Below are 27,944 nucleotides of genomic sequence, written 5' to 3' on the forward strand. Positions count from 1 at the left end.
GGATCGGTACATTCAGTATTCTGTGGACCGCGCCCACCAGGATGCCCGGGCAGCCTAGATCACTGCTATTGCCGGGATGCCCCAGGTCCAGGGAGTCATCGATGGGGTGCATGCCACCCTCTTGCCACCGGCAGATAACAGGCCGCTGTTCACCAACAGGAAGGGATACCACTCCATGAACATTCAGGTGTCTGTGACCATCAGATACGGATCCTGCACGTCTGCACCCGATTCCCAGGCAATGTACATGAGTCTTTCATCTTGGGGCACTCGGTGATCCCTGACATGTTCAAGAGACACTCCCTCCGGCTGCAGAGCTGGTTGCTGGGCGACAGGAGATACCCGTTGCGGCCGCGCCTGATGACGCCTATAAGAAGGCGATGGACCGACAAGGAGACCCGCTACAATGATGCCCGTCGTGCAACCGGGGTGTGGTCCAGAGCTGCTTCGGGGTCCTGAAGATGCGATTCAGGTGCCTGGACCGCTCTGGAGGGGCCCTCCAGTACGATGCTAGGAGGGTCGCCCGAATCGTGGTGGTCTTTTACGCCTTCCACAATATAGCCCAGCAGAGGGGGGATGTGCCAGAGGAGGATGAGGAGCAAGAACATGCCTTGTCAGACAAGGAGGATGAGGGGGAGGGGGACAATGAGCGGGGGATGGGGCCGGGCCAGGCCAGGCACGGGAGGCCGCACAACGGTACCGCTAGGGTCAGCACGCACGGGACACCCTCATGGAGACACATTTCACATTTCACACACCCTCGAACACCCTCACCTCCCACACCACCAAACCACCTGCATGGACACAGCCTCCGTTATATATATACCTGCAGCCCTACGAGCTGGGGGCACTGGGTTGGCAATGACAGCCGGTCTGGTCCAATGGATGGAGGATGATGACAGCCCACTCTGCGATGAGCTCCGTGCTCAACATCATGTGACAATGTCTGTGGAGTCTGCACGTTCTCCCCGTGTCTGCGTGGGTTTCCTTCGAATGCTCCGGTTTCCTCCCACAGTCCAAACATGTGCAGGTTAGGTGGATTGACATTGCTAAATTGCCCTTAGTGTTCCTGGATCCTCCTGGATCCCTCTCTGGTATCGACAAGGCTCTTAGACTGGGTTACGGGGATAGGGTGGGAGGCGTGGACTTAAGTAGGGTGCGCTTCCAAGGACCGGTGCAGACCTAATGGGCCAAATGACCTTCTTTTGCACTGTAAATTCTATGAAAATGTCTGACTCATGCCCACAGTAGCACCTTCCACCTGGGTGATCCCTGCATATGACCTGGCCTGTCCATCTCACGTTGAATCGCTGGGGATGGGGTGCTGGGAACGGTTGGGGTGGGGTGGCGGGGGGCGGGGGCTACACAGTCCACCCACTCGGCCCACTCGTCCCACACCCCCCTCTCCCTCTGGCCAACACTGACCGCCCCACACCACACACATCAGACAGGAGTACCAAGGCAGGTTTGAATGGTGTGAATATGTGTTTATTGTGAGCAAATATATACAGCCTGTGCCCTAGCCCCTATAACTAAACTGTTGGCTGCACCAGTGCCAACTTAACTGGTGTCAATCTTTCTGGCCTTGTGGGGCCCAACACGGTAAAGCGGGGGGGGGGGGGGGGGGGGGGGGAACGCGAGGTACTGCGTGTTCCGGCACTTCCCCTGTGGTGGTGACCGGCACAGACCCCAGCACCTCCTCCTCCCTCAGGGTGCCCAGTGGCCCCCAGGATTTTCCATGGGATAGGGGTGCATGCGGAGCTATCCCCTGATGTCTCCCCCGACAGCTGGCGCTGCCAGTCCTGGATCCCTCTCTGGTATCGACAAGGCTTTGAATGCTCGCGGCCATGGAGCACAGGGAGTCACCCAACTCCGCCTGGGGCTGCACCACATCACTATGCGACTGTGCCACGACCCTGAGGGTCTGTGCCACATCAGCCAGTGAGTGGGCCACGTTTCTCTGGGACTGGGTCACCTCCTCCTGTGCCTGCACCACGCCGGCCTGCACCTGGGCATTGCCGCCGACGCTCTCAGCAATGGCCTGTGTGACTGGGCCATGCTGAGGAGCGCCGCTGCAATCTCCAGCTGGCTCTGGCACATGGTTGCCTGTTGATGGCAGCCCTGCCCTGGGCCACAGCCCCCGCTGCACAGAATGCCCCAGGCCTTGGACACGCTGACCCATATCCGACATCGTCACCCGAATTGCCTCCACCGCAGACACCACCAGTGCGGTGGCTGCCTGGGTGGCCCGCATGAACTGCACCATCCCCTGCTCCTGCACACAGATGGACTCCTCCACCTGCCCCGGCAGGTGCTGGAAGCCGGCTGTCATCTCCTCCCGAATACCCTGGGTCTCTGACTGCTCCTGCACTATGGATGGGACTGGATGTTCCAGGAGCCCGGGACCCATCCGGATGGTAGCTGGTTCCAGGGGCTGGGCTGCCCTCCGATCATCCGGCCCCTTGGCTGCTCCTATCGCCACCTGCTGCACCGGATGTGATGTGTGGTGCGCACCAGATAGTGTCCCAGGAGCCTCTTCATTAGTTTGCCCAACCGAGGTGATAGTCTCTGGGATGCTGGAGGGTGTTGGAGATGCTGTGATGGAAAGTCAGTGTCCTCCTCCCACCGAAACTCCGGGGTGTCCTCAGTCTCGGGCAGAGGGCTGGTATTCGGGCTGCTCTTCCCGTCAGTGCTCGGCAGACCGGGGGGCACCGGCTCTGGCACTAACTGGGGGTGGGGGCCCCCCGATGGGCTGGCCCCATCTCCGGCAGGTTATGTAAGACATATGTCGGCATGTATGGTTAGACAGCTGGGCGGTGGTGAGGTGCTGAGGGCTGAAGTGAGGGGTGATGGGGTGGGATCAAGGGTTGTGGGGTGAGTTGGGGTGGGGGGGGGTGAAGGGGTTGGGGGTGGGGTGAGGGGTTGGGGGTGTTGGGGGGGGATGAGGGGTTGGGGGGTGAGGGGATTGGGGGTGGTTAAGGGGTTGGAGGGGTGAGGGTGGTTGTGGGTGGGGTGAGGGGTTGGGGTTGAGGGGGTTGGGGGTGGGGTAAGGGGTTGGGGGTGAGGGTGTTGTGGGGTGGGGTGAGGGGTTGGGGGGGGTGAGGGGGGTAGGGGGTAGGGCGAAGGATTGGGATGGGGTGAGGGTCGGGGTGAGGGGGGTTGGGGGGGCACACATGTGTCATGATGATCCGCAATTAGGCTGGGGGTCTCACTTAGTCGCCGACCTGTGCCTCGGCGACCTCCCTCTCCTCCAGGCCGCCGACCACGGCCAGTGCATGGTGAGGGGCCCAGGTCTGATAGTCCCCCTTCGATCTTGTACCGCTCCCGGCGGTTGTGCGTGGCCTTGTTCTGGGGCGGGGGCAGGGTGGAACCACAAACAACGACACTGTAAGACAGTCCAGCACATGCAACCCAGGGGTTGGGTGGCTGATGGCATCAAAGGCCATGGCACGTGGCCATTGTGGCTGGCATGGGGCAGGGTGGGGATCTGACCGTCACCTGGGTGGGGGGGGGGTTGTGTGGCCTGGGTCACATGTGTGTGGGGGATAGTGGTGTTAGTGCCAGGGGCACAGCGCTGCCTACTCACCCTGGCCGCCCTGAGGAGGTCGTGCAGTTTTTTGTGGCACTGGTTGCCAGGCTGGGCGACTTCGCTGACGGCGCTGACAGCGACTCCCAACTCCACCCAAGCACGGCGAGCAGCGCCGCCTGAGGACCTTCCTCCTGGGCCGGGGTTCAGCACCAGCCGCCTCTCCTCCACGGTGTCCAGGAGGGTCTCCAGCTCAGCATCACAGAAGCGCGGTGCAGCTCACTTTGCAGCCATGTTGGCTGTGGCGTTGTGTGTGGGGGGAGGAGAGAATCTCTTAAGTGCAGCTGCAGCTGTGCAGCAATCACGGGGCTGGCGAATCCACCGCCGTTCCGCGTGAAAAGTGTGTGACGCTTCCCATGACACTCGTGCTAGCCCCTTTGGAGTGGCTGGAAACATTCACCTGTCGCGCCGTTTTTGCCATCGTAAAACTCCACAGTTTTCACAACAGCATTAGTCTCAAATCGGAGAATCAAGCCTGTGGTGCCATTTAAAAGGTCAGTAGTAACCGGAGGATGCAAAGAATCTGGGCACCTGGAGTGAAGAAAGGGACAGTAAACTTCACTCAGCCAGTCATGCATATCCACAGAAAGTCCACAGAGAAGGTGGAATTGTCTGTTTGGGGTCATGACCTACTGAAAAACCCATTGCTCAGTTTGTGAGAGGTGGTCTCTTTGGTAGCAAATCCTCCTTGAACCTTAGAACACCTTTGTATTCTAGGATTAAGATTGATTGCTGCACCACAGCAGGCACCGCTCCCTGGTCCCTTCCTTATAATCACTGTATATATGTGGCATTCCTGACTCAATTAGTCTAATTGCGCCAGATAGGTTAGAGGTAAAAGTCTGATCTGATATTAAGAAAAGGTATCTCCACATAAATCAGACCCTAGCATCCCAGTCTGGTGTGGCCTACAGGTGACTACAGACCCACAGCAATGTGGTTGACTTTAACTGCCCTCAGGGATGGCCAATAAATGTTGGCTCAGCCAGTGATGACCACATCACATAACAAGGGAGTTTGCTGGATAAGCATCAGACACATGGAGAGCTACCAAAGATTATATCAATGAGAGTGAGGAGAAGGGTAAGGATAACAGCGAGGTCCAAAGCCATCTTTAGTGTCAATGTCTGAGACGGATGTAGTGCATTGCAGCACTACCAGCAATAGGTAATAACACCAAAAACATCGGTTTCCATCCCATGTGGTTTGAAAGGGTGCCAATCTAGCTACTCTATCCAAAGTGGGTTGCTTTAAAGATTATTCTTAAGGCTTTGCGGGACTCTTTTGAGAATAATGGAAAGTGAATTCTGAGAGCTTTGAAGTGACAGCTTTCATGGTCTTCAAGATCTAACTGATGCCATCAGGTCTGCCTTTCCACTAATCAGTAGGAATACGGATCCCAGGGGATCCAGCAGGACTAAAATATCGCAGACTCCTGTTGATGTCAGGGTACCAAACCAGGCCGTCCCAAACCTGGAGGGACAACAACGCTTGATGAAATGTCCTCCCAGGATTCAGAAGGCAAAAGCAAAAGCTATCTTGTTCTTATCTTGTGACACAACAGCACATATATCAGAGCATTTCTTTCTTTATTCATTATTTTTATGTGACGTGGACGTCGCTGGCTGAGCCAACATTTATTGGCCATCCCTGAGGGAAGTTCAGAGTCAACCACATTGCTGTGGGTCTGTAGTCACTTGTAGGTCACACCCGGTAATGAACCAGATGAGCTTTTACAATAACCGACAATGGTTTCATGGTCATCATTAGACTTTTAATTCCAGTTTTTTTATTAAATTCAATTTCCACCATCTGCCCTGGCAGGATTCGAACCCCAGAGCATTACACTGGGTTTCTGGATTACTAATCCAGCAACAATACCACTACACCACTGCCTCCCTGCCCACAGTGAATTCTATTGTGAGTGTTCCATGGCAAAAATGTTTGGAGGAAAAGACTCCACTGCCTAAACAAGGTGAAACAAAGCTTGCAGAATTCTTTTGTGCAGTATATCTGCAAAATAAATTGAAACATCCTCGAAGAATTCCAGTAGATTTGTCAAGCATGATTTCCCCTTCATAAATCCATGCTGACTATGTCCGATCCTGCCACTGTTTTCTAAGTGCTCTGCTATAAATTCTTTGATAATGGAATATAGAATTTTCCTCACTACTGACGTCAGGCTTACTGGTCTATAATTCCCTGCTTTCTCTCTACCTCACTTTTTAAGTAGTGGATTTACATTAGCTACCCTCCAATCTACAGGAACTTTTCCGCAGTCTATAGAACCCTGGGAGATGACCACCAATGGATCCAGTATTTCTAGACCTCTTTCAGTACCCTGGGATGTAGATTATCAAGCCCAGCAATTTATTAGTCTTCAATCCCATCGATTTCCTCAGCACCATTTCTCTACTGATATTGATCAACATCAGTTCCTCCTGCTCACCAACCTTGCATTCCCCGACATTTCTGGTATCTTATTTATGTCCTCATTTGTGAAGACAGAACTAAAGTAAGTATTTAGTTGCTCATCCATTTCTTTGTCCCCTATAATACGTGCCCTTGTTTCCGACTGTAAGAGACCTACATTTGTCTTCACGGACCTACATTTGTCTTGTTAGACCATTTAAGAGTCAACAACATTGCTGTGCGCCTGGGGTCATATGTAGGCCAGATCAGCTAAGGACAGCAGATTTCCTTCCCTAAAGGACAATAGTATACCAGATGGCTTGTTATGACAAACAACAATAGTTTCATGGTCATCATTAGACTTTTAATCTACCAATTTCCATGGTCGGATTCAAACATGGTTCTCCAGAGCAGTGTTCGTCAAAGTCGGGTGGGTCGCGGGCGAGTGTCAGGAGGGTCGCGGAGCCGTTTTCCGCAAAGCTCCCGATCACGCAAATCCCCGCGCAGCAGCCGCTTTTTCATAACGCCGACTGCAAGTGGCCGCGAACATGTTAAAAAAAAATTGGCCGCATTGCGCATGAGCGCACGATGATCAGCACGCATGCGCAGTGCGGCAGCTATTTTTTAAACGGGTACAGCTTTTTGTTTTACAAGTTCTGTAGTGGTTTTTATTCATTTAATTTTTATTTTTTTCATTTATTTTATTCATTTTATTTACAAGTTCGTGGGGCGGGATTTATTCATCTTTTCATTTATTTTACTCATTTTATTTTTATTTTTTTTACAAGTTGGGCGGGTTTATTTGATAAAATTTTACAGGAAAAAAATTCAGAACTTTGGACAGATGGAGACTCCATACTTTCCATCACTGGAAGGCTTCACCTTCATCCAACAGGTTTCTTTGGAGGAGCGTGTACGAGGGCCAAAGGGACCCAAAACCATTTCCTCCATTTTGTCAGCAGCAAACAAGGTAAGAGAAAATGGTGGGTCGCGAAGGTCGGCCGGTGTGGGTCCCGAAGGTTGGTCGGTTGGTAAAAATCCGTCCCCGGAAAAAATGTTTGAAGAACACTGCTCCAGAGCATTATCCTGTGTGTCTATGGAACACTAGTACATTGACAATGCCACTACAGCATCACCTCCCCTATAGCTTGGATTGTGTGTTCTATAGCAACACTCGTTGCTGCAGTCAAAAACAAAATTAGACACAGCTAATAAGTTTGGAGCTGTCTGAATTGACTGACAGCTCTGAGTGGTTTGATAAAACCATCACCAATTCTCTTGAGAATACCGTCTCCCAGTTCATTGTTTGTTTTTAACAACTTCATGGTAAGATCTTCAATTCAGATACTTTAATGAGTTGCAGTGCATACTTTTGTGGTACTGGCTGACAAGACACATAGGCCGGGAACAGAAACTGCCAAATGAGGCCCTGGATAGAACTGATCGAGTGCAAGTCAACACATGAACTTATTATCGCTTTATGGACTTTGTGATTACCCATTCACATTTTCATAAAAGAACAAGACCAAGCTATGAATATGTAACAAACCTGTTTTTTCCTTTGTTCGTCTCATAAGTAAAGGCACATGTGTAAAACACGTTGCTCCTAAACTGGTTGAAGTGTGTGATAATTCACAGGCAACACTTTGTTGAAGGTTCATAGCTCCTGAACAATCAGAGAATAGTTGAGATTGTGATATTTATGCAGCTTGCTATAAGTCTGCAGTAGTGCCTCTTTATCTCTGATCCCCTATCCTCTCCGTCACAAAGATAACCAGCTTGATAATATTGCCCATCTCTGTCCCTGCAAATTGCCTGAGGTTATGAAGTCCGTGTGTCTCGGAATATATGCATTAAGTGTTCAGAAAAGTGATCATTCGGGTGCATTGAAAACAGGTTGATTGATAGATTGGATTGATTTGGATTTGTTTATTGTCACATGTACCGAGGTACAGTGAAAAGTATTTTTCTGCGAGCAGCTCGAACAGATCATTAAGTACATGGGAAGAAAAGGGAATAAAAGAAAATACATAATAGGGCAACACAAGAGTATACAATGTAACTACATAAGCACCGGCATCGGATGAAGCATACAGGGTGTAGTGTTAATGAGGTCAGTCTATAAGAGGGTCATTTAGGAGCAGGGAAGAGCTATTTTTGAGTCTGTTCGTGCGGGTTCTCAGACTTCTGTATCTCCTGCCCGATGGAAGAAGTTGGTAGAGTGAGTAAGCCGGGTGGGAGGGGTCTTTGATTATGCTGCCCGCTTTCCCCAGGCAGCGGGAGGCGTAGATGGAGTCAATGGATGGGAGGCAGGTTTGTGTGATGGACTGGACGGTATTCACGACTCTCTGAAGTTTCTTGCGATCCTGGGCCGAGCAGGTGCCATACCAGGCTGTGATGCAGCCCGATAGGATGCTTTCTATGGTGCATCTGTAAAAGTTGGTAAGAATTAATGTGGACATGCCAAATTTCCTTAGTTTCCTGAGGAAGTGTAGGCGCTGTTGTGCTTTCTTGGTCGTAGCGTCGACGTGGATGGACCAGGACAGATTGTTGGAGATGTGCATCCCTAGGAATTTGAAACTGCTGACCATCTCCACCTTGGCCCCGTTGATGCTGACAGGGGTGTGTACAGTACTTTGCTTCCTGAAGTCAATGACCAGCTCTTTAGTTTTGCTGGCATTGAGGGGGAGATTGTTGTCGCTGCACCACTCCACTAGGTTCTCCATCTCCCTCCTGTATTCTGACTCGTCGTTATTCGAGATCCGGCCCACTATGGTCGTATCATCAGCAAACTTGTAGATGGAGTTGGAACCAAATTTTGCCACGCAGTCGTGTGTGTACAGGGAGTAGAGTAGGGGGCTAAGTACGCAGCCTTGCGGGGCCCTGGTATTGAGGATGATTGTGGAGGAGGTGTTGTTGTTCATTCTTACTGATTGTGGTCTGTGGGTTAGAAAATCGAGGATCCAGTTGCAGAGTGAGGAGCCAAGCCCTAGGTTTTGGAGCTTTGATATGAGCTTGGCTGGATTATGGTGTTGAAGACGGAGCTGTAGTCAATAAATAGGAGTCTGATGTAGGAGTCCATGTTGTCGAGATGCTCTAGGGATGAGTGTAGGGACAAGGAAATTGCGTCTGCTGTGGATCGGTTGCGATGGTATGTGAATTGCAGTGGATCAAGGCATTCTGGGAGTATGGAAGTGATGCGCTTCATGATCAACCTCTCGAAGCCCTTCGTTACAACTAAAGTCAGGGCCACCGGACGGTAGTCATTGAGTACGTTGCCTGGTTCTTCTTTGGCACCGGTATGATGGTGGTCTTCTTGAAGCATTGGAGACCTCGGAGTGGAGTAGGGACAGGTCAAAGATGTCCGCGAACACCTCTGCCAGCTGGTCCGCGCAGGCTCTGAGTGCACGATCAAGGATCCCGTCCGGGCCCGTCGTCTCCCGAGGGTTCACTTTCAGGAAGGCCGATCTGACTTCGGAAGCTGTGATGGTGGGTATGGGTGAGTTATGGGCTGCTGGGGCACTCGACAGCGGATCGTTGGTTACCTGCTTCAACCGAGCATAGAATGCATTGAGTTCAGCAGGGAGGGGTGCGCTGCTGCTGGAGATACTGCTCTGCTTCGCTTTGTAGCCTGTTATGTTGTTTAGTCACTGTTTAAAAAAGGAGGTAGGCAGAAAGCGGATAATTATAGGCCAGTTAGCTTAACTTCGGTAATAGGGAAGATGCTGGAATCTATCATCAAGGAAGAAATAGCGAGGCATCTGAATGGAAATTGTCCCATTGGGCAGACGCAGCATGGGTTCATAAAGGGCAGGTTGTGCCTAACTAATTTAGTGGAATTTTTTAAGGACATTACCAGTGTGGTAGATAATGGGGAGCCAATGGATGTGGTATATCTGGATTTCCAGAAAGCTTTTGACAAGGTGCCACACAAAAGATTGTTGCATAAGATAAAGATGCATGTGATTAAGGGTAAAGTGGTAGCATGGAGAGAGGATTGGTTAATTAATAGAAAACAAAGAGTGGGGATTAATGGGTGGTTCTCTGGTTGGCAATCAGTAGCTAGTGGTATCCCTCAGGGATCAGTGTTGGGCCCACAATTGTTCACAATTTACATAGATGATTTGGAGTTGGGGACCATGTGCAATGTGTCCAAGTTTGCAGACGACACTAAGATAAGCGGTAAAGCAAAAAGTGCAGAGGATACCGGAAGCCTGCAGAGGGATTTGGATAGGTTAAGTGAATGGGCTAGGGTCTGGCAGATGGAATACAATGTTGACAAATGTGAGGTTATCCATTTTGGTAGGAATAATAGCAAAAGGGATTATTATTTAAATGATAAAATATTAAAACATGCTGCTATGCAGAGAGACCTGGGTGTGCTGGTGCATGAGTCGCAAAAAGTTGGTTTGCAGGTGCAACAGGTGATTAAGAAGGCAAATGGAGTTTTGTCCTTCATTGCTAGAGGGATGGAGTTTAAGACGAGGGAGATTATGCTGCAATTGTATAAAGTGTTAGTGAGGCCACACCTGGGGCATTGTGTTCAGTTTTGGTCTCCTTACCTGAGAAAGGACGTACTGGCGCTGGAGGGTGTGCAGAGGAGATTCACTAGGTTAATCCCAGAGCTGAAGGGGTTGGATTATGAGGAGAGGTTGAGTAGACTGGGACTGTACTCGTTGGAATTTAGAAGGATGAGGGGGGATCTTATAGAAACATAAAATTATGAAGGGAATAGATAGGATAGATGCGGGCAGGTTGTTTCCACTGGAGGGTGACAGCAGAACTAGGGAGCATAGCCTCAAAATAACGGGAAGTAGATTTAGGTCTGAGTTTAGGAGGAACTTCTTCACCCAAAGGGTTGTGAATCTATGGAATTCCTTGCCCAGTGAAGCAGTTGATGAAACTTCATTAAATGTTTTTAAGATAAAGATAGATAGTTTGTTGAAGAATAAAGGGATTAAGGGTTATGGTGTTCGGGCCGGAAAGTGGAGCTGAGTCCACAAAAGGTCAGCCATGATCTCATTGAATGGTGGAGCAGGCTCGAGGGGCCAGATGGCCTATTCCTTCTCCTAGTTCTTATGTTATGTTCTTGTGTTTGTCCTTGCCACAACCGCCGAGAGTCTGTCTGTGACTCTAGCTTAGTTTGATATTCTCTCTTGGCATCCTGGATGGCTTTGCAGAGGTCGTACCTGGATTTCTTGTCTAGGTCAGGGTCGTCTGACTTGAATGCATAAAATCTGTCCTTCAGTAGGGAGTCAATCTCACGATTGAGCCATGGTTTCCGGTTGGGGAACGTACGTACTGCTTTCTTTGGCACGCAGTCATCCACACATTTGCTGATGAAATCTGCGATGGTGGCATACTCATTTAAGTTAGTCGCTGAATTCTTAAATATGGACCAGTCCATTGTCTCTAAGCAGTCACGTAAGAGCTCTTCAGTTTCCACGGACCAGCACTGCACAACCTTCTTAGCTGGATTCTCCTGCTTGAGTTTCTGCTTGTATGCCGGGAGAAGGAGCACTGTCTTATGGTCTGATTTCCCAAAGTGCGGTCGGGGGATGGAACGGTAGGCACCCTTGATTTTTGAGTAGCAGTGGTCAAGAGTGTTGTCGCCCCTGGTGGGACAGGAGATGTGCTGGTGGAATTTTGGCAGTACACTCTTGAGGTTGGCCTTGTTGAAGTCTCTGGTCACGATGAACAAGGCCTCCGGGTGTTCTGTTTCGTAGTTGTTTATAACTGTGTACAGTTCGTCCAGCGCCTTTCTCACTTCTGCCTGGGGTGTGATGTAGACCGCTGTGATAATGGCTGACGTGAACTCACGTGGAAGATAGTATGGATGGCACTTCACGGTCAGGTATTCCAGGTCCGGGGAGCAGTAGGTCGCCAGGGTCGCCACATCCAAGCACCAGGAGGAGTTGATGAGGAGGCAAACCCCTCCACCCTTTGCTTTGCCTGATAATACAGTGCGGTCTGCCCGGTGAATTGAGAAGCCATCAGGTTGTATGGCACAGTCCAGTGAGGCAGGAGTGAGCCATGTCTCTGTGAAACAGAGCATACAGAAGTCTCTTACTTCCCTCTGAGAGGTAAGTCTAGCGTTACGTTCATCCAGCTTGTTTTCAATCGCTTGGATGTTTGCCAGGAGTATGCTGGGGAGAGGGATCTTGAAACCGCGTTTCTTCAGTCTGACCTGCAGGCACCGCATTTCCCTCATGTCCTCGGTCGGCGGCTGCGGCTGGATGGTCCTGGAATGATCCTGGGGGGTGTGTTTGAGAGGTGCTTTTGGCTGCTAAAGATTCGCTTCAGGTGACTGGACCGCTCTGGAGGGGCCCTCCAGTACCAGTCAGAGAGGGTCGGCCACATCATTGTGGTGTGCTGCGTCCTGCACAACATAGCCCAGGAGAGGGACGATGTGCTGGAGGCAGAGGAGGGGGAAGGGGAGGAGCAACATGACGAAGGGCAGGCCTCCCCAGATGAGGAGGGTGGGGGCAATGTATTGGACAGAAGGGCTGGACAGGGACGGGAGGCTGCCCACCATCACCGGCTGGGCCAGCGGGCACGGGACGGGTTGATAGCCACAAGGTTCACAGACTAGGGAGGGGGGGGAATCGCCGAGTATGGGCACGAACAGCACAATACGGCATCAGCCCACCTCCCGCACCCCGTTCACCACTAACCACACTCACCCCGCCCACCACCCGCACTCCGCCCACCACCCACACCCTGCCCACCACCCACCATCCACACTCCGCCCACCACCCACACCCCGCCCACCACCAGCACTCCACCCACCACCAACCACACTCACCCCACCCACCACCCACACCCCGCCCACCACCAACTACACTCACCCCGGCCACCACCCACACCCTGCCCACCACCCACCATCCACACTCCGCCCACCACCCACACCCCGCCCACCACCCACACTCCGCCCACCACCAACCACACTCACCCCACCCACCACCCACACCTCGCCCACCACCCGCACTCCGCCCACCACCAACCACACTCACCCCGCCCACCACCCACCACCCTCACCCCACCCACCATCTACATCCCGCCCACAACTGCATCACCCGCATGCACACCACCCCCCCATTGCACATCCACCTGCGGCACAATTAGCAGGGCTCACACGGTCGCCAATGGAAGCGGGTCTATTGCAGGCCATGGAGGATGATGACAACCCACTCTGCGATGAGCTCCGGGCTCTACATCATTAGACAATGTCTAACTCATGGCCACAGTAACACCCTCCCTCCGAACCGTCCCTGCATGCGGCCTTGACACTGCAGCGCACGGTCCCGTCGATTGCCCGGGGGGATGGCGAGGGCGACCCGGGGAGGGAGGGGCATACATTCACCTGAGCTCGACGTCCCATCGCCCCTCACACACACTCACTGGCACTCACCTCACACCCACCCCGCACCCATCGGACCGAGCAGAGGCAGCTTCTGTCGGTGTAAAAATTAGTTTTATTACAAACAGTTCATACACGTACTCTAGCCCCTATACCTAGTCTGTGCCCTGCACCCGTGCCAACTTACTCAATGTCTAATTTTGTGGCCTTACGGGCCCTATGACTATGCCTTGGTGGTTCCCCAGACGGCACAGCAGAACTGGAGGCTGAATCCTGTCATTCCTGCCCTGTGACGGGGGTCCCCTTTGGCAGCCGTTTCCTGGGGTGGCCCAGCCTGGATGGGCCAGGCTGCGCCTCGGGTGAGCGGGATGGCCTCGGCTGCCAGCCTGTTCTGCCCTTTGCCCACCAGATACACCTGGGACGGAAGCGGGGTTGGGGGGGGGGGGGGGTGTGGTGGGGGGGGGGAGTCCGAGGTGTTGCAGTGTTCCAGGACCTCCCCTGCAGGAGGCACCAGCACAGGCCCCAGCACCACCTCCTCCCTCGGGGCCCGATAACCCCCGGGCCTCTCAATGGGCCGGAGATGCGAGCGGATCCAGCACCCAATGCACCCCGGCACCAGGTGCTGTCAGTCCTGGAGGCCAACCCTGGTATCAACAAGGGTCTGCAAGTTTGCTCAGGACATTGGCCATCACTGCCTGTGCCTGGGCGACGCTGGCCAGCACCTGGGCAATGGCATCGATGCTCCCAGCGATGGCCTGCTGAGACTGGACCATGGCCTGCTGAGACTGGGCCTTGGCGTTGAGTGCCGCTGTTATCTGCAGCTGGATCTGGCTCATGGCTGTCTGAGAGAGGACGCCGCCTGCACGGAAAGCCCCAGGCCTTGCATACTGCTCCCCACGTCTGACACCGTCGCACCCATTGCCTCCACTGCGGACGCCACCTGTGCGGTTTCAGCCTGGGTGGCACATATGATCGACGCCACTCCCTGCTCCTGCAGGTGGATTCCTCTGGCGGTGGTGTCTTTTGTGGAGCGACGCCGCGCGGCATCAATTACGCTGCGCGTGTCTGTGACCCCATTCCCGGGTCATGCCATCGCGATTGGCGTCACGCTGTGCTCACCTCTTCCGGGGCGGAGGATTCTGCAACTTCCGGTCAGCCTGACGCCGGAGTGGTTTGCACCATTTTTGACGCCGGCATCGGGCCATCGTGCCGATTTCAGAGAATCCCGCCTTTGAGATCTATCTACTTGCCTTGCCTGATTCCTGCACCAGCTATGACTTGTCCAATTGTAAGGTTTAGGGTTTCGAGGTATAGAAAGAACCCTGCTGATCCTTACGGTCCAAATTCTTTAGCTGGAATGTTCCAACAAAATGACAAACGTCAGTTTTGGCGAGAGCATCAGCACAATTTCTGCCGGCACCGGTGGTGCGATCCAAAGTACAGTTCTCAGGCATTTAGAAGAATTAATTTTTCCCCGCGTGAAAAACGTTGCACCTGAGGTGCGAAGCGTCTGATTCAGCCGCCCTCGGGGTCATCTGAGCACTTCAATCAAGGGGCCGTTGCATTTAACAGGCTCCACCGCACTTGCTCGCATTCAAGACAGAAAGATGACAATGGGAAACCTGCTCCTAGATTTTTGGAGGGCAACCTTCAGCCATTTGCCGGAATGGTGGAGGAGAGGTGAACTACAATTTACCCTCGAGCTGGCAGGTGATGAATCCTGCCTGCAAGACGGTGGCAGCACTGGTCAGTGATAGAAGCCTTACCAAGAGGACGGGTGTGCGATGCAGAAAGAAGATGAATGATCTATTCCAATCAGCCAGGGTAAGTGCTCCCATTCTCTTCTCTGCACTCAACTCTTCCGTCAGCCCTGGGAAATGTCATCATGATCCCATATGCCACCACCGCGCAGGGCCCTAGCACCTGATTTCCCACCAGCATCCTCCAACCCCAAAGTCTGACTCCTGTCTTTCTGCTGACAGCTCGCTCACACTCATCTTCTGAGCAGGGTCTGCATTGGGGGCTTTTGATCTTAGACAACTGTGCCTGGGGGGTGGGGGAATGGTGGGAGTGGAGGGCAACATCGGATGGGGGAACAGGCAGGCCCTTTGTGAAAATTAACATGACAGAGGTTTCCCATGTATGAGGTGTGACATGTATTAATAGTAAACATTTTACTGTGGCAAATTTTCCTTTCCCCCAGCTACAGATAGTGACACCCCCATGCCCACTCAGTGCTCCTCACTCTTCTTTTTTTTTTTAAAATTTAGATTACCCAATTATTTTTTCCAATTAAGGGGCAATTTAGCGTGGCCAATCCACCTACTCTGCACATTTTTGGGTTGTGGGGGCGAAACCCACGCAGACACGGGGAGAATGTGCAAACTCCACACGGACAGTGACCCAGGGCCGGGATCGAACCTGGGACCTCAGCGCCGTGAGGCGGTTGTGCTAACCACTAGGCCACCGTGCTGCCCCTCTCCTCACTCTTCTTGATTGTCACAGACTGAGCCCACGCCTTGGGCACCACCAGTCAAGACGCGGACATCGTGCTCCAGGCTTTCCACTTTTGCCTTGATGCCATGTATTGTCGCCACCATCTCCTGTACCCATAGCCTTTGGGACCCCTCCAAACGGCTATGCACTTACTGGTATGTTGCTGACATCCCCTCCTGAATTTCATGGACGTGTCCTAGCATCTGCATGAGCTGTGGGATAACATTGTCCAGAGGCTCGGCATCTGACTGGGACGCAACTGAATGCTGGGATCTAGCAGACCTGTGACTACTGACTCCCTTGGATGTTGCTGCCTCCACCTTATGTGCATCAGCAACTGTGTGGTGTTCACCAGATTGAGCCCCAGAAGCTTGTCCACTAATGTCACCCACCGAGTGTGTGTCTGTGCACTGAAGGAAGTTGGGGGTGGCAGCTGTGATGCCTTAATAGTGGTCTCCTCGGATCTCTCCTCCGAGGTGATCTCATGGGTGGCGGCCGGGGGAGAATGGCTCCGGATGGCCAGGTCTCATCAGATGGAGATCCTGTGAGAGAATGGACGTGTGATCACTGAGAGGGAAGGCTCATTTTGTCTGACATGAACAACTCACTTGAGGCAGGTCGTCTGGGTGAATGGGCAGTGGATAGTCACCTCTGTAGTAACTACTCTCTCCTCGGTCAACCCAGCGATCACCCGTTCTGTTCCTATATCCTTTCATGCCCCTTTCTTCAACTATCTATCTATCTAACTTTTATAACATACTTCCATCAGGGCTTGATTTTGGTGATAATATTTAAATGCAGAGTCAACCATTCCAAAAATTAGAAACATGAGGACATCATAGATCCAGGAATTGGAGCAAGTTTGCAAAAATAAATGCTGTAACGCTGAAATGAATCCTTCAGTTGCAGTCATCAAAATCATCTGAAAACACAAGTCAAAGGTAAGTAAAACCTCAGTCTTCTCACTGGCAATTGGCTCTTTGTACAGACACTGCAAATATCCATTGAACATGAAGTAACTTAAAAATAAGAACAAGTACCGCTGGAAAAATAGCCAGAATATACTGGCAGTACCATCTGTATAGATGACAGAATTTATTATTTGAGGACTGAGATAATTAAAGTAGAATTCATTTTCCAGCCTACAGGTATATGAAATAAAAGTTGACAGTATGGGGCAGCTGCAGACGAGAAAAACCTTTGAAGGCCCCTGAGCACTAGCTGCCTTCACTATCATATGAAAAATCAATGAGGTTTGGTCTTCCATGTGACACTATACTGACAGTTGCCTTATCTTAGCTTAATCATAAGTCAGGATAAATGCGTCACTACCCTAACATATTCAACAATTGATCCAACTTAATTATATTCATATTTGTCCGTTGACAGCCTTATTCTGTTCAGTAAACACTATGGCACCATCTTGATTACATCCCATATCTTTGGAATAAAACATGTGGTGTGCCCAACATTTTATTGCATTATTTTGAGAGCATGAGAGATTGTTAATATCTCAAAATAATCCTCCACATAATATGAAGTTACTGAAGGATAGAAATATATGATAATGAATACACTAATACACAGTTTTCTTTTAGGGTATTTTATGACCATTGCTCGAATGCAGATTCATTATAATTCATTGTCTCTTATTTGCAGGCATTGATATACCCCAGCCTTCAATAGACTGCCAAATACAGAGCTTGTTTGAGTCTTTTTACATTGTTTACATTTAATCCACTCATTCCATGCTGGAATCAATTATATTTTTCACTTGTTCTCTCTCTCAGCACTGCCTGCCCATTAAGGAACAGCTGCTGGGATTTTCTGCTCTTAAATATGTGATTGGTAGTTTGTTACAAAGTGCTCAATCTATTTTTTTGAATGCATTGTTCATGCATGTGTGTTTTCCCTCCACCTTCTCTGCAGTATGAAGGTCTGGCACATATAGGGTTAATGCTGAGTACAGTACTGCCCACACAGTAATGCAAGAGAGCACATGAGCCGCACAAAGCTGTGTGTACCAGCAAGCGTGGAGACAGCTCCAAGCTTGTACTCTTTATTGCATTTTGTAAATAGCCCTCAGAGCCAACAGAAAACTTACAGTTAATTTTATTATAAAAATGTAGACTACTTCAGGTCCATCGACTGTAGCCCTACAATATTCCTTTGTTCTGTTACTTTTTAAATAGAAACATAGAATTATAGACAAGTTACAGCACCAAAGTAGGCCATTCGGACCGTCTTGTCCATGCCAGCCCTAGGGCATCCAGGTGCCCTTTCTAATCGCACCTTCCTGCACCCGGTCCACAGCCCTGTAGCTTAGAGCACTTAAGGTGCAGATCCAGGTACCTTTTAAAAAAATTTAGGGTCCCTGCCTCCACCACCATCTCGTGCAGTAAATTCCAGGCTCCCACTACTCTCTGTAAAAAATGTTTACCTCATGCCCCCTCTACACCTTCTGCCATTTATCTTGCATCTATATCCCTTGGCTTTAGAATTTTCCACTAGGGGAAAAAGTTTTACCCTGTCCACCCTAACTCTTCCCTTCGTACCTCAGTGAGTCACCCCTCAGCCTTCTTTGTTCCAAGGAAAATAACTCCAACTAATCTAATCTCTTCTCATAGCTACACTTTTCTAGCCCTGGCAACATTCTTGTCAACCTCCTCTCCACTCTTTCCGGAGTAACCAGAATTGCACGCAATATTCCGGTTGTGGCCTCAGCAGTGTTTTATACAATTCTAACATTGTATCCTTAATTTTATATTCTATACGTCTGCCAATGAAGGAGAGCATTCCATATGTTTTCTTAACAACCTTGTCTACTTGAACTGCTGTCTTTAGGAACCTACATATCTGAACACCAAGATTTCTCACTTCATCTACACCGCTTAGTATATTCCCATTTATTGTGTACTCCCTACAATTGTTCAACCTTCCTAAATGCATAACCTCACATTTCTCTGTGTTAAATTCCATCTGTCACTTTGTCACCCACTCCACCAATCCATCTGTATCGTTTTGAAGATTATAGCTATCCTCTACACTGTCCACCAGTCGGCCAATCTTTGTGTTATTTGCAAATTTTCCAATCATGCTCTCCATGTTCATGTCCAAATCATTAATATATAACACAAACAGTAAGAGTCCCAACTCCGAGATCTGTGAACACCACTTAGAAGCTGAATCTATGGCATGGAGACAGGCCCTTCGGCCCAAACTGGTCCAGGTCAAACAAAAAACAACATCTAAGCTAACCCGACTTGCCTACATTTGGCCCGTACCCCTCTAAACCGTTCCTATTCATGTATCTATCCAAATGTCTTTCAAATGTTGTCAATGTCCCTGCCTCAAGAACTTCCTCCGGTCGCTCATTCCACATACGTACCACCCTCTGTGTAAAAACGTTGCTCCTCGGGTTCCCATTAATTCTTTCCCCTCTTAACTTCAACTTTTCGCAGTGGGCGCAAAATCCTATTTAGGGCTGTCCTTCGATTCGCCCGTGCAGAGTCATGTGCAACATGGTGGGAAAATTGTGCCCCTAGCTTCTATACTTCAACCAAATTCCTCCCTTCCAATTCTTTTGGATGTATGGAACAAGTGATCCCCTTACCCGCAATGCAGCCCAGAATGTTTTTCTTTTTGCCTGATTGTGTATTTGAGTATTTCCCGAGTAGTGGCCGTATAGAGTTGGAAGACTGCTGGATCCCTGTTCCTGTAGCCATTTAACGTCGCCACAGGGCAGCAGGGTAGCATGGTGGTTAGCATAAATGCTTCACAGCTCCAGGGTCCCAGGTTCGATTCCCGGCTGGGTCACTGTCTGTGTGGAGTCTGCACATCCTCCCCCTGTGTGCGTGGGTTTCCTCCGGGTGCTCCGGTTTCCTCCCACAGTCCAAAGATGTGCGGGTTAGGTGGATTGGCCATGCTAAATTGCCCGTAGTGTCCTAATAAAAGTAAGGTTAAGGGGTGGGTTGTTGGGTTACGGGTATAGGGTGGATACGTGGGTTTGAGTAGGGTGATCATGGCTCGGCACAACATTGAGGGCAGAAGGGCCTGTTCTGTGCTGTACTGTTCTATGTTCTATGTTCTATGCCCTCTAGTTCTCAATTCCCCGACGCTGGGAAAAAGACTGAGTACATTCACCCTATCCAGGCCTCTCATGTTCTTATACACCTCTATAAGATCACTCCTCAGTCTCCTATGCTCCAAAGAAAAAAGTCATAGCCTGCCCAATCTCTCCCTATAACTCCGTCCCTCAAGTCCTGGCAACATCCTTGTAAATCTTTTCTGCACTCTCTCCAGTTTAATAACATCTTTCTTTCAGCAAAGCAACCAAAACTGAACACAATACTCCAGGTGTGGTCTGACCAACGTCCTGTACAACTGCAGCATAACTTTCCAACTTCTATACTCAATGCCATGACTGATGAAGGCAAGCATGCCAAAAGCCTTCTTCACTGCCCTATCTACCTGTGACTCCATCTTTAGAGAACCGTGGACCTTAACTCCGCAATACTCCCTAAGGTCTGACCATTCACCGTGAAATTCCTACCTTGATTTGACTTTCCGAAATGCAACACCTCACATTTATCTGTATTGAACTCCATTTGCCATTTCTCGGCCCACTTCCCCAGCTGATCAAGATCCTGCAGCAATTTTTGATAACCTTCCTCACTGTCTACAATACCACCTATTTTAGTGTCATCTGCAAACTTACTGATCATGCCTTGTCCAAATACAAATTATTGATAAAGATAAAAAATAGCAATGGGCCCAGGACTGACCCCTGAGGCACACCACTAGTCACAGGCCTCCAGTCCAACAAGCATTCTTCCACCATTACCCTCTGCTTCCAACCATCAAGCCAACTGTATATCCGATTTGCCAGCTCTCCCTGGATTCCATGTGATCTAACCTTCCAGTGCAGCCTACCATCTGGAACTTTATCAAAGGTCTTACTAAAGTCCATATAGACTACGTCTACCGCCCTGCCCTCATCAACCTTCCTGGTCACTTCATCAAAGAACTCTAACAAATCTGTAAGGCATGATCTCCCATGCACAAAGTCGTGCTGACTACTCCCAATCAAACCCCGTCTTTCCAAATGCCTGTATATCTTATCCCTCAGAATCCTCTCTAGTAACATACCCACCACAGATGTTAGTTTACCAGTCAATAATTCCCAGGTTTTTCTTTGCAGCCCTTCTTAAAAAAGGGCACAACATTTGCTACCCTCCAGGTTTCTGTTACCTCACCCGTGGCTAACGATGATACAAATATCTCAGCTAGGGCTCCCGCAATTTTGTCTCTAGCCTCACGCAGTGTTCTTGGATATATCTGGTCAGGAGATTTATACAGATTTTAATATGTACATCACCTCCTCTACTGCAATGCAAAATGTCCCCAATATGTCGCCACTAATCTTCCCTGGTTTCCAAGTCTTCATGTCTTTCTCTACGGTAAACACAGAGGAGAAATATTCATTGAGAACTTTGCCTATCTCCTGTGGTTCCACACATATGTCTCCACTTAGGTCCTTGAGGGGCCCTATTCTCTCTCTAGTTATTCTTTTTCCCTTAATATACTTAAATAATCCCTTTAGATTTACCTTAATCCCTCAGCCAGAGCTACTTCATGCCCTCTTTTGCCCTCCTAATATCCTTCTTGAGTATACTCCTGTATCCCTTGTAGACCTCTAGGGAATCCCTTGATTCCAGCTGCTTGTATCTGAGCCATGCCTCCTTCTTTTTCCTGGCCAAAATCTCAATATGTTTTGTCATCCAGGGTTCCCTACCTCTGCCAGCTTTGCCATTCACCCGAACAGGAACATATTGACCCTGAACTCTAGCTTTTTCACTTTTTTTCCCCCAATAATTTAGAGTATCCAATTTATTTTTTCCAATGAAAGGGGCAATTTACTGTGGTCAATCCACCTATCCTGCACATCTTTTGGGTTGTGGGGGCAAAACCCACGCAAACACGAGGAGAATGTGCAAACTCCACACGGACAGTGACCCAGAGCCGGGATCAAACCTGGGACCTAGTCGCCGTGAAGCAACTGTGTTAACCACTTGCACCACCGTGCTGCCCTAGCTTTTTCACTTTTAAAGGCCTCCCACTTGCCGGAGGTCCTTTTTCCCTCAAGCAAGCTACTCCAATCAACCCTCAACCCTTGCCAGCTCCTGTCTAAATCCATCAAAATTCACCTTGCCCCCATTTAGAAATTGCACCTGTGGACCAGTTTGTCCCTTTCCATAACTATTTTAAAATTAAGACCATAAGACCATAAGACATAGGAGCGGAAGTAAGGCCATTCGGCCCATCGAGTCCACTCCACCATTCAATCATGGTTGATTTCAACTCCATTTACCCGCTCTCTCCCCATAGCCCTTAATTCCTCGAGAAATCAAGAATTTATCAATTTCTGTCTTAAAGACACTCAATGTCCCGGCCTCCACCGCCCTCTGTGGCAATGAATTCCACAGACCTACCACTCTCTGGCTGAAGAAATTTCTCCTCATCTCTGTTCTAAAGTGACTCCCTTTTATTCTAAGGCTGTGCCCCCGCGTCCTAGTCTCCCCTGCTAATGGAAACAACTTCCCTACGTCCATCCTATCCAAGCCATTCATTATCTTGTAAGTTTCTATTAGATCTCCCCTCAACCTCCTAAACTCCAATGAATATAATCCCACGATCCTTAGACGTTCATCGTATGTTAGGCCTACCATTCCTGGGATCATCCGTGTGAATCTCCGCTGGACCCGCTCCAGTGCCAGTATGTCCTTCCTGAGGTGTGGGGCCCAAAATTGCTCACAGTATTCTAAATGGGGCCTAACTAGTGCTTTATAAAGCCTCAGAAGTACATCCCTGCTTTTATATTCCAAGCCTCTTGAGATAAATGACAACATTACATTTGCTTTCTTAATTACGGACTCAACCTGCAAGTTTACCTTTAGAGAATCCTGGACTAGGACTCCCAAGTCCCTTTGCACTTTAGCATTATGAATTTTGTCACCGTTTAGAAAATAGTCCATGCCTCTATTCTTTTTTCCAAAGTGCAAGACCTCGCACTTGCCCACGTTGAATTTCATCAGCCACTTCTTGGACCATTCTCCTAAACTGTCTAAATCTTTCTGCAGCCTCCCCACCTCCTCAATACTACCTGCCCCTCCACCTATCTTTGTATCATCGGCAAACTTGGCCAGAATGCCCCCAGTCCCGTCATCTAGATCGTTAATATATAAAGAGAACAGCTGTGGCCCCAACACTGAACCCTGCGGGACACCACTTGTCACCGGTTGCCATTCCGAAAAAGAACCTTTTATCCCAACTCTCTGCCTTCTGTCTGACAGCCAATCGTCAATCCATGTTAGTACCTTGCCTCGAATACCATGGGCCCTTATTTTACTCAGCAGTCTCCCGTGAGGCACCTTGTCAAAGGCCTTTTGGAAGTCAAGATAGATAACATCCATTGGCTCTCCTTGGTCTAACCTATTTGTTATCTCTTCAAAGAACTCTAACAGGTTTATCAGGCACGACCTCCCCTTACTAAATCCATGCTGACTTGTCCTAATCCGACCCTGCACTTCCAAGAATTTAGAAATCTCATCCTTAACGATGGATTCTAGAATTTTGCCAACAACCGAGGTTAGGCTAATTGGCCTATAATTTTCCATCTTTTTTCTTGTTCCCTTCTTGAACAGGGGGGTTACAACAGCGATTTTCCAATCCTCTGGGACTTTCCCTGATTCCAGTGACTTTTGAAAGATCATAACTAACGCCTCCACTATTTCTTCAGCTATCTCCTTTAGAACTCTAGGATGTAGCCCATCTGGGCCCGGAGATTTATCAATTTTCAGACCTTTTAGTTTCTCTAGCACCTTCTCCTTTGTGATGGCAACCATATTCAACTCTGCCCCCTGACTTTCCTGAATTGTTGGGATATTACTCATGTCTTCTACTGTGAAGACTGACGCAAAGCACTTATTAAGTTCCTCAGCTATTTCCTTGTCTCCCATCACTAGATTACCAGCGTCATTTTGGAGCGGCCCAATGTCTACTTTTGCCTCCCGTTTGTTTTTAATGTATTTAAAGAAACTTTTACTATCATTCCTAATGTTACTGGCTAGCCTACCTTCACATTTGATCCTCTCCTTCCTTATTTCTCTCTTTTTTATCCTCTGTTTGTTTTTGTAGCCTTCCCAATCTTCTGACTTCCCACTACTCTTTGCCACTCTATAGGCTCTCTCTTTTGCCTTGATGCATTCCCTGACTTCCTTTGTCAGCCATGGCTGCCTAATCCTCCCTCTGATAACCTTTCTTTTCTTTGGGATGAACCTCTGCACTGTGTCCTCAATTACTCCCAGAAACTCCTGCCATTGCTGTTCTACTGTCTTTCCCACTAGGCTCTGCTTCCAGTCGATTTTCGTCAGTTCCTCCCTCATGCACCTGTAATTACCTTTATTTAACTGTAAAACCTTTACATCTGATTCTACCTTCCTTCTTTCAAATTGCAGACTGAATTCTACCATATTATGATCACTGCTTCCTAAGTGTTCCCTTACTTTAAGATTTTTTATCAATTCTGGCTCATTACATAACACTAAGTCCAGAATAGCCTGTTCTCTCGTGGGCTCCATCACAAGCTGTTCCAAAAAGCCATCCTGTAAACATTCAATGAATTCCCTTTCTTTGGGTCCACTGGCAACATTATTTACCCAGTCCACCTGCATATTGAAGTCCCCCATGATCACTGTGACCTTGCCTTTCTGACATGCCCTTTCTATTTCGTGGTGCATTTTGTGCCCCTGGTCCTGACCACTGTCAGGAGGCCTGTACATAACTCCTATTATGGTTTTTTTGCCTTTGTGGTTCCTCAACTCTACCCACACAGACTCCACATCGTCTGACCCTATGTCGTTTAGTGCTATTGATTTAATTTCATTTCTAATTAACAAGGCAACCCCGCCCCCTCTACCCACCTCTCTGTCTTTTCGATAGGTTGTAAATCCCTGGATGTTTAACTGCCAGTCCTGAACCCCCTGCAACCACATCTCTGTGATGCCTACCACATCATACCTGCCAGTCACAATCTGGGCCACAAGCTCATCTACCTTGTTCCGAACACTGCGGGCATTTAAATATAGCACCTTTAATTCCCTATTGACTGTCCCTTTTTGTTTTCTTAGTGTGGTGGACCTTGGTTTACTGAGCCTTTCCATACACTGTGTCATATTTTGTGAGATAGGGACTATCGTAACCTCTCCTGAGCTCTGGCTTTTCGTGATTTTTTGTAATCCTAAGCAGCTACGCTTCCCACTGATTCCTTCACCTCTTGGCTCCCTGACTTTCCCTTCCCCCCCAATCTCTAGTTTAAAGTCCTATTGACCACCCTATTTACTCTTTTCGCCAGAACACTGGTCCCAGCTCGGTTCAGGTGGAGACCATCCCAACGGTATAGGTCCCCCTGTCCCAAGACTGATGCCAGTGTCCCATGAAAAGGAACCCCTCTTTCCCACACCACTCTTTCAGCCACGTGTTAACTTCCCTTATTCTTGCCTCCCTATGCCAATTTGCACGTGGCTCGGGGAGTAATCCGGAGATTATGACCCTTGAGGACCTGTTTTTTAATTTGAATCCTAACTCTTTATAATCTCTAAACAGGTCCTCTTTCCTAGACTTGCCTAAGTTGTTGGTACCGACATGGACCACAACAACTGGATCCTCCCCCTCCCTCTCCAATATCCTTTCAAGCCGGTCAGAGATGTCCCGCACCCTAGCACCGGGCAGGCAACATACCATGCGGGACCCTCTATCCTGCTCACAAAGGATACAATCTATCCCTCTGATAATAGAATCCCCTACAACTACAACTTGCCTATTTACTTCCTCCCCTTGAATGGCCTGCTGAACCATGGTGCCTTGGTCAGCTGACTCATCCTTCCTGCAGCCCTGTTCGCCATCCACACAGGGATCAAGTGCCTCGTACCTGTTGGACAGGGTCAAGGGCTGAGGCTCCTGAGTTCCTGACTGCTGGTTCCCTTTACCTGCCTGACTTGCAGTCACACCCTGCTGTCCCTGGCCACTGGCAGGATTTAAACTATTTACTCTGACAGGTGTGACTGCCTCCTGAAACAAAGTGTCCAGGTAAGCCTCCCCCTCCCGGATGTGCCTCAGTGTGTGAAGCTCAGACTCCAGCTCATCAACTCTGAGCCAGAGTTCTTCGAGCAGCCAACACTTACTGCAGATGTGGTCGCTGCAGCTCGCAATGGGATCTGCCAGCTCCCACATCAAGCAGCTTAAGCACATCACCTGACCAGCCATCTCTAATTAATTAATTTGTTTAATTTAAGTTTACGAGTTTTAAATTTGGGGCAGATTGGTTATCAACCAATCAGATCACAGCTTCCCTCTGATGTCACTTTTGAAAAAAAAGTGGAAAACAGGAAGTTACCGTTAGGTCTGTATACTCACCCAGAGACTGCTCCTCCTCCTCTGAACGGCTCCCGAAACTAGGCCTCGATCCCCGGGTTAAAGTGAGTTTTTATACTCACCCAGAGACTGCTCCTCCTCCTCTGAACGGCTCCCGAAACTAGGCCTCGATCCCCGGGTTAAAGTGAGTTTTTATACTCACCCAGAGACTGCTCCTCCTCCTCTGAACGGCTCCCGAAACTAGGCCTCGATCCCCGGGTTAAAATGAGTTTTTATACTCACCCAGAGACTGCTCCTCCTCCTCTGAACGGCTCCCGAAAAATTAATAGAACTATGGTCACTGGTCCCAAAGTGGTCGTCCACCGTCACCTCAGTAACTTGCCTTGCCCTATTTGCCAAGAGTAGGTAATGTTTTGCCCTTTTCTGAGTAGCACCCTCCACATACTGTCTGAGGAAACTTTCTTGAACACACTTAACAGATTTCACCCCATCTGAGCCCTTAATACTATGGCAGTCCTAGTCTATGTTAGAAAAATTAAAATCCCCTACTGTGACAACCCTATTACTCCTGCAAGTCTCCCCAATCTCCCTGCATATTTGTTCTTCTAATTCCTTTTGTCTATTTGGGGGCCTATAGTATAACCTATAGTACAACCCCAATAAGGTCACCATCCCCTTCTTATTTCTTAGTTCCTTCCACAAAGCCTCCCTGGATGATCCCTTGTTTATTTCATCTCTGACTATTACCATGATGCCCCCCTAATTAAAAATGCAAGTCCCCCTCCTCTCTATCATCCACCTCTGTCCCGCCTAATGCACCTATACCCTGGAACATTAAGCTGCCAGTGATGTCCCTCCCTTAGCCATGTTTCAGATATCCCAGTCCCATATACCTATCCATACCTGAGTTTATCAGCCTTACCTATCATCCCTTTTGCATTCAAATAGATGCAATTTAATCCAACAGGTTATACCCGCTCCCTGCTGTGCTCCTGCCTATCCTGTCTATTCAGCTTGCCATTGCTGAGTACTGCATCTCCTTTTAGCCCCTCATTTGCATCTCTGCTACTGAGGATCCCACCCCCTTGTCAATCTAGTTTAAATCCTCCCATGTAGCACTTGCAAATCTGCCTCCCAGGATATTGATACCCCTCCAGTTCAGATGCAACCTGCCCCTCTTAAACAGATCACCTCTGATGTACCATCAATTGGACTCGAGTCGTGAAGAAGTTCCATATATCAGGCTTTAGTCAACTAGTTGTGTGCCCGACAGTCGACTTACAGAGAAAGGCCGACTGCCGGGTCCTACGGGTTCTTATACCCCGCCTCGTAGGCGGGACTACTTGCCTCTAGGCCAATGGGTGAGCAGTCACATGACTAGCCTCAACCAATCAGCAGAGAGGCACATGACCGACCTGAGCCAATGGGCAGCGAGTGCTCTGCACCAATGGCAGATAGGTACCGTAAACCTCCTAGTTATACCACCACAACCTCTGCCCCAGAAAACAACTTTCCAATTGCAAGGGCAGCCATCGACCATTGCCCTTTGCTTTCTGCCACTAAGCCAACTTTTATCCGGTTTGTCACATTGCCCTGTATCCCATGGGCATTTTGTTTTGTCAGTTCTGATGGGCAATCTGCACCTGAAGCACAGACCTC

This window comes from Scyliorhinus canicula, chromosome 10 (genome assembly GCF_902713615.1).
Source record: "Scyliorhinus canicula chromosome 10, sScyCan1.1, whole genome shotgun sequence".
Lineage (NCBI taxonomy): Eukaryota > Metazoa > Chordata > Chondrichthyes > Carcharhiniformes > Scyliorhinidae > Scyliorhinus > Scyliorhinus canicula.